This window comes from Cololabis saira, chromosome 11 (assembly GCF_033807715.1).
Source record: "Cololabis saira isolate AMF1-May2022 chromosome 11, fColSai1.1, whole genome shotgun sequence".
In the NCBI taxonomy this organism is placed as follows: domain Eukaryota; kingdom Metazoa; phylum Chordata; class Actinopteri; order Beloniformes; family Belonidae; genus Cololabis; species Cololabis saira.
The window spans coordinates 45797050-45804631 of NC_084597.1; the positions used below are offsets into that span (position 1 = coordinate 45797050).

At 41.1% G+C, this 7582-nt stretch overlaps 1 non-coding gene across 1 annotated transcript; it reads left to right on the forward strand.

The window, feature by feature from the left end:
* The first annotated feature begins 7119 nt into the window (after window positions 1-7119).
* trnat-agu (transfer RNA threonine (anticodon AGU)) lies at window positions 7120-7193 on the forward strand. Its single transcript has one exon. It is a non-coding gene; the product is annotated as a tRNA-Thr (tRNA).
* Window positions 7194-7582: the final 389 nt, after the last annotated feature.

Here is a 7582-nt window from a genome sequence, read left to right on the forward strand (position 1 = left end):
ACTAATCAGTTAGCTGGGCTAGAGCTGTGGTGGTTGAATGACACTCTCTGTATGCATGCTGTGAACTTGTCATCAGATTATTTATGATAAAATAATTTTGGATTGGATTAAAAACTATCTTTTCTAATAATTTGCTTAAGACAGGAAGTATGCTTATTGGACGGCTGTTAGCATCTGTGAAGTTAGATTTATTGTCCTTTGGTATTGGAATTATCTTAGACTCTTTCCAAATCCTTGGGCAAACCCCGCTAGTAAAACATCTATTAAAGATGTGACAAATGGGAGTTGATATGTAAGTGTTACCGGCCTCAGATCTAGGGGAACCTGGGCCAGTAGCAAGTTTGCTTCACAGTTCTGGATAACTGTGGAGCAGTGAAGAAGAACACACGTTTTCAGTTGTTCAGCTCAGTCGCCATTTTTATTATAACTATTCATGAAACGTGAACTGGACGTATTCATACAGAAACTGTGAGAAAAACGAAATGTACATGTTTCAGCATCGGGAAACAAAGAATAAAATAGTGTTTGTTTTAAACTACTGTAATAAACATGTAGTATCTGTATCTAAGGCATTGAATACACCAAAAAAATTAATAAAAGATCCCTAAAACCATATTAAAGGGTCTGGTCTAAGCCCCGGATGTTCTTCAATTAACTGGCATTGCCTTTGGTTTAATAAGCAAGGTGAAGGAGAAAAACTAATACATACAGTAAATCAATTAACCCTTCATTTGTCACACCCATCCAGCTGGATGGTTCATTAACCCCTTCTGAATGTGCCAACACAGTATTGGGTGGTTTTCACCAATTTTCACATACCTGTGGAGCAGTGAAGAAGAACACACGTTTTCAGTTGTTCAGCTCAGTCGCCATTTTTATTATGACGTAACCTGACCGATGCGGCTGAGCTGGGTCTTCCACACTGCACCAGGCATTATAGTGACACCTAGTGTCGCAAAAAAATCACAACATTCAAATTAAACGTAGACTGTTTATGTTGTAGCTTTGTTTTTAAAAAAATAAAATAATGGGGGGTGTCAACATTTACTCTGTTTTTAATTTAGGTTTTTAATTTAGGTCATTTTCCAACCCTTTACATAAGCTGCAGCAAGTCGTAGCAGTTTACCATCTAGGTTGTCTGTTCCAGCAGGTTTTTCAATTGGCAGAGATGGTAATAGTTTATTTATGTCAGGGACAGCAATCTGGACAAAGTCAAACTTAAGCCGGGCATACACTGTGCGATATTTTGAATCGTATGAGACAGCCCCATCTCACACTGCACGACTAGATCGCGGAGTTCAAAAGTTTAGAGCCCACGATTTATGTCCTCACACTATACGATCATTATCCTCCCGTCGGACCTCTGTGTACTGGAACTCGAGGCCGGTTTTGGGGCCAAACGTGCGTCCTGCCCACCCGATCAAAGGTTATGGGATCCTTTATTTTTTTATAATTTTATTTTTTTATATATATATATTTGAAAAATCCCAAAATATCTGTACCGTTTCTGATTGGGTGGGCACTGCGCATCATTTTTAGACATAACAATGAACGCATACCGCAAAAGTTGTGTCTCGCGGAGGAACCCGGCGTCCCAGCAAAATGAGAAGAGAAAAAAGAGTTGTTCCGAACAGTACAGCACAATGATAAAAACGAAATCACATTGTGAGCGATTTTTATTATTTCACTTTAGTTTATAATTCATAGATAGATAGATAGATGTACTTTATTAATCCCGAAGGAAATTTAAGAGTGGTCAACTGCTCACAGAATCAGTCACACACACAACTAGTATAATAAAACAAGTTAATAAATATCTAAAATAATAAAACTAATGACAGGAGGGAGAACCGACTTGGGGACAAAGGCAAGGACAGGAAAACCAACACACCGCAACGAAACAGCAACAATGAGGACAGAAGTGTTCCAGCACTTCTGCCTTGGAGAGATTCCCCCCACACCCACTTGACTCCTGCTACTCCTACTCCCCCTCCCGCCTCTTCCTCCCACACAGGGTGTTGTGCAGCCTGATGGCTCAGGGGACAAACGACTTTGTATGTCTCGTTGTTGAGGAGTTCAGTGATCGTAATCTGTTGCTGATGGTGCTCCTCTGCTGGTTGAACACATAGCTCAGTGGATGGTTGGCGTTGTTCATGATTGCCTTGAGTCTGGTGAGTGACCTCTGCTCCATTATCTCCTCAACAGAGTCCAGCTTCAGGCCCACCACTGAGCCTGCCTTCTTAATGAGCTTGTTCAGCCTCTGGATATTCCTTTTGCTGCCGCTGCCACCCCAGCAAGACACAGCATAAGACAGCACACTAGCCACTACAGAGATATAAAACATCTGTAGGAGCTTGGTGCAGATGTTAAATGATGCCAACCTCCGCAAGAAGTAAAGCCTGCTCTGGCCCTTCTTGTAGAGGTGATCAATGTTCTGAGTCCAGTCCAGTTTATTGTCCAGTATGAGTCCGAGGTATTTGTGGCAGGGCACTATCTCGACCTCCTCACCCTTGATGCAGACAGGGAGTGGGGCGGGGGGCTGGCGCCTGAAGTCCATCACAATCTCCTTAGTTTTGGAGGTGTTCAGGACCAGCTGGTTCTCCTGGCACCACCCCACAAAGTCGCTCACTAGCTCCCTGTATTCCCCCTCCTCGTTCTCCCTGATACATGCTACAACTGCTGTGTCGTCCGAGAACTTCTGAACTTCATCTTCATTGTGGCATCATATAACACTGTTTTAGTCATTTTTGTGCACTTTTCGGCTCATTATATTGTATTTTTCTACATATTTGGGAAGACGAGGTTGCGCCAACATTGTATGACGTCAGGTTTGTTTACATCAGGGGCCGCTGTTATTGGTCCAGCGAGATCACGTGACGCGTCCGAAGCGCTCCTCGACACAGGCGCCGCTGGAAATAGTCCCGCTATTAAAATAACGGTCTTGAAAATACTTCCCAAAAATCCGAGTTCAAACTTTTATCCTATGCTTAACATAAATAGCTCTTTTTTTTAAAGTGAAAAGAATTTACACGCAGGAGGTGGGAACGAGATGAAACGAAAAGGTGGGTGACCTGACGGCCTACAGCAGACAGCGCACACACTGAAGGCTGATTTATGGTTCCGCGTTACACCAACGCAGAGCCTATGGCGCAGGGTACGCGGCGACCCGCACCGTACGTGGATATGCTGTCTTTTTTTTGCTATTAAAACATGATTTGTAATGTGAATTTGCAACACTTAAACTGCAAATAATAGTTTTTGACGTGACATCAGAGATTGCGCATGCTCTCTGTGAAAGGATGAGGTAAATCGGGTCGTAGCTGCTTCAACTGTGCGATTCCTTCACGAGGAGCGACCAGGATTTCAAACATGCTTGATTTTCTTCCGACCTCACGATTCCTGATCGGGAGCTCGTCGTGAGGTGTTAATCTCTCGTCGTTACCCCACGTACACTGCACGAGGCACGAGCAACGATTGGGTCAAAATCGGGCCCGATCAAAAAAAAGTTGCACAAAATCGGCTCAAAACGAGCCGATAATCGCACAGTGTCTTCCCGGCTTTACAGTTCTTATGTGGTAACAGTGACCACTCAGATCCTACAGCTTTTTGCACGCGCTTAGGGCACTTCAACTCTAACAAATAAGCACTTTTACAGTATTGTCATCAACAAATCAATCGCTTGCATTCAACTCTCACGCACAACGTTCTATACCGATTCTACAAATTAAACCTTTTGCAATTTTTCCTTATTGTTTTTTAAATCCAGCAGGTGTGCCTGATGCGTTTTACTCCAACAAAGCCACCTTCCACGCCTGTGCTCCAGGAAGACTCTCACTGACACTGAGTCCAGTTGAATAAAGCTTTTGTTGCACATCATCAGCGGTTGTGCCAACGACAGTCCAGTCAGTGATCCAGTCAGAGTCAGACAGTATGCATCATCTTTTGCACTCAGTAGAATTACATGCAGCTCAACAAGCAGTATGCTAGTTATTGCATATTGGGCTGGCAGTGTGAACACAGCTATAGAGACCAATGCATGTGTTAAATCAATATCACTGAAAGTAATTGGAACTCATTCGTACAAGAAGAAAAGCTGGCGTTTGGTTTTTTTGGTGATGATAAAACTTTAAATACAGTGTCATCCACGACAACTTCTGTGTGCTAAAATGTAACGATTAGATAGCAAGATCATGTGTTATTGGATTGCTATTAGAGTCTTAAAATCAGTGGGAATAACTCATAAGAATGCTTGGTAAAATGTTTCTTCCTGAGCTGGAAGACATCTTCACATCAACTCAATGCATAATGTGTTGTTTTTGATAATACACAAGCTTGTTTTTTAACCTCTCATTCAGCACCCGGGTATTGTAGGTGTTGTTTTTTGAAGCTTTGCACATGTAAAATAAAGTGTTGAACGCAGCTCCCTGTCGGACCACTTTTTTTGGAACCACCATGAGTTGGAAATGTCTTCAAATTCCCTCACATGGTCTTTTTTGTTGTTAGATTGCCATTACAGTTATAATATTTTCATGGTCCTGTGGCAAAATAATTTCACTACTTCTGCTGTGCTTTTAAACAGCTGTGTGTGTCTGGTTTTCTGGTGTTTCTAATAACAAGAAAATAAATTCATCTTCACTCTAATGTGTGCTATTACGTGTGCTTCCTCTTCCACTATTCTTCGTGACGTCATCAAAGACATCACATTCTTTGATGACGTTCCAAGGCTCCATGAAAGAGCATTTGAACGCTACGCGTCTGAAGCTGGAGCTGATTTGCTGCAAACGAGGATGAATGTGCACATGTTCCCAAACGTAGCAACAGCGCCCTCTGCTGGTTCATGGCGGTATGGTCGTAAGCGGCAGCTGCGGCTTCACAACTGTCTTCTATACGCACTTACCGAGTGTACTGTCACGTTTGTGTTTGTTTCATCATAACTGAACAACACAAACATCCGTATGCTGTCCTTTGACGACCGAGTTACTCCTTCAAATAAATGGATGGCGCTCCTATAGTTTATTTCTTTAGTTCAGCCACTTATAGGCTCTGCAAAGCGATTTAGTCTTTTTCCTATTCACCCGTTCACAGCCTCTTATTTTAGACACTCACAATGTGACAACAACCCCCCGGTGAACATGTGGGAGTGAAGTGGGGCGTCTCTAATATGACGTAGGTTTGATATGACGTAGGTTGATATGGCGGTGGAATTCTTGCCTCCTTTGATCCTTTATGACGTCACCAGCAGTATATTTATCTGTAAATATTCCTCTGGACCGAGTCAGTTAGTTCTTCACCTTCAGCTTGGTATCTTCTCACTAAGGATGTGGTGGAAACAGTTCTCATTGATGTTGGTCGTGTTTCTTTTGGTTATTTGCTGGTATTTGGTGGTTTGTCCAGCGCAACATCAGTCCGTCTCCCTGTGTTTGAGTTTTATGTAAAAGTTCTGTCAAATTAGCTTTTTTTTTGGTTTCTTTTCTAGTTTTTTTGTCAATAGTCATTTAAAAAAGTACATGGCATAATTACTGCAACTGGTAGATTTAACAACAGCGGCTGGATATATATTTTTCCTTTTTTTATAAAGTCATTTAAAATATGATTTAAATTTTACATGAATTCAATCTTGTAATTATTATTTAGTATTGTTTCCCCCATAAGACCCACTTAAACACATGAATGGAAAACAGAATAAAAACATCTCACTGTACGACTTGGATCTGCTTCATTCTGGGTGAGATGTCAATAATGTTGTACACCTCATATATGACCTTATACTATATATACTATTATAATACCATATATACTTTTTTCTTTTCATTCATATCCATACATACTGTTTCATTTACCCATATCCACTACATATATAATACTGCTCTCCTGAGCTGGTGTGTTTTTATATTTAACTGCTAGAGTTAAGTCTGATTTCATTTACCCAAGCAAGTCTCTGTTTTACCTTTAATGGCTTTTTCTGGACTTGTTTTAAGGAAGCTTCACGAAGGGTTTTACAGGCATTTCCACAAATGTCAGCGTGGGTTTAGAAAGTGTATAAGAGCATAAAGCCCTGGCCTCTGAGCCAGAATAGAAACTGCTGAAGATCATCATTCCACTGTTAGCACATGATTGGACGTTTTCATCCTGCCATCATTGTCAGATGACTGTACACATCAATGATCAATACATGACTGTGACATCACTGTTGTCTGCGGCGGTTTCCAGACTTATCAGGTGAAATCACAGCTAAAAACCCTGTAAGATGTGTTTTATTACAGTCATCATTCTCTTATTCACTATTTTGTAATTTAAAGTAATTAAAAGTCTGCTTTCTTTATTTTCTATGACATCATCACTGTTATGAAGTAAAAACTAAACCAAAAAACCCAAATAATATGGTCATTAATTCCATTGAAGAATATATGATGTCATCAAGTTATGATGTCATTAATTCCATTGAAGCAAATGACATCATAGTCACCATAGACACCATTCAATTCATGGAATTGAATGGTTCAATTCCATTAACATTCCATTCCATCAACAAGCTTGTAACAGAGTTTATAAATAGAACTCCTTCTTACTAGTTCTCATCACATCTTTTGACAATGCCACGCAGACGCAGACAGAGCTCTCGCCCCGTCCGCAGGCGCCGGAGAGTCCGTAGGACCCGCGTCGCCCGCAGACGCAGGAGAGTTGTCCGACGCAGACGCTGAAGGTCAACAGATGATGGAGGGAATCCTGAATGAATGATTTAAAAAAGGAAACAAATACATAAAAATAAATAATGAAAAAAAAATAACGTAAAAAAAACAAACCCAAACCCTGATCTTAGTCCCATTATTGACCAACATGACCTTCCAGTACGTAAATATGTGTAGCAGGTATATAAGACGGTAGCTAAACTGAAGTGACCTGTAAAGAGTGAATGTGAGGTAGGACACTAGAACTTACTGTCTCAAGTCTCTTTAACCACAGAGGGACTAAAACTCTCAACCTTCTTATCCAAAGTCAGATCCTTGTCCTTTAGGACGTGTGGTCCACCAATGGCTTCTGTTTCTCATTCCAGCATGTCACACCTCTAAAGGTCTTACTGTTTTGATGTCTGAGACGAGGTAAGTGAGAGGTTGTGGAGGCCCTGTGGCTTAGTTGGTCAAAGCACCTGTCTAGTAAACAGGAGATCCTGGGTTCAAATCCCAGCAGAGCCTCTAGACTCATCTGTCTTTGGATGAGAAAAAGATGATAGATGTCTCATTCATTCATGATTCAGCCATGGTGGTGAAATGGAAAAATGACATGTAGCTTAAAAAAAAGAAAGGCACATTGAATGTTTCTTACCCAAAGTTAATTTGCACATTCAAGTTCTTCTAAGAGATGTGGACTGCTTGAGAGGGAGGTAATGTCTGGTTCTTCTCCTTTTAGTCACTTTAATGCTTTGCTGTTCTTCACTCGTGCCACAAGGTGGGGTACTCCTCCAATTCTTCTTGACCAAATGTGTATTTCTTTACGTGGTGTTTCTGACAGTCAGTTACTTTCCAAGTTTGACCTCACTTAAAAAGGTCTCTACTTGGTTTGGGAGACTGTGCATGTAATTCAA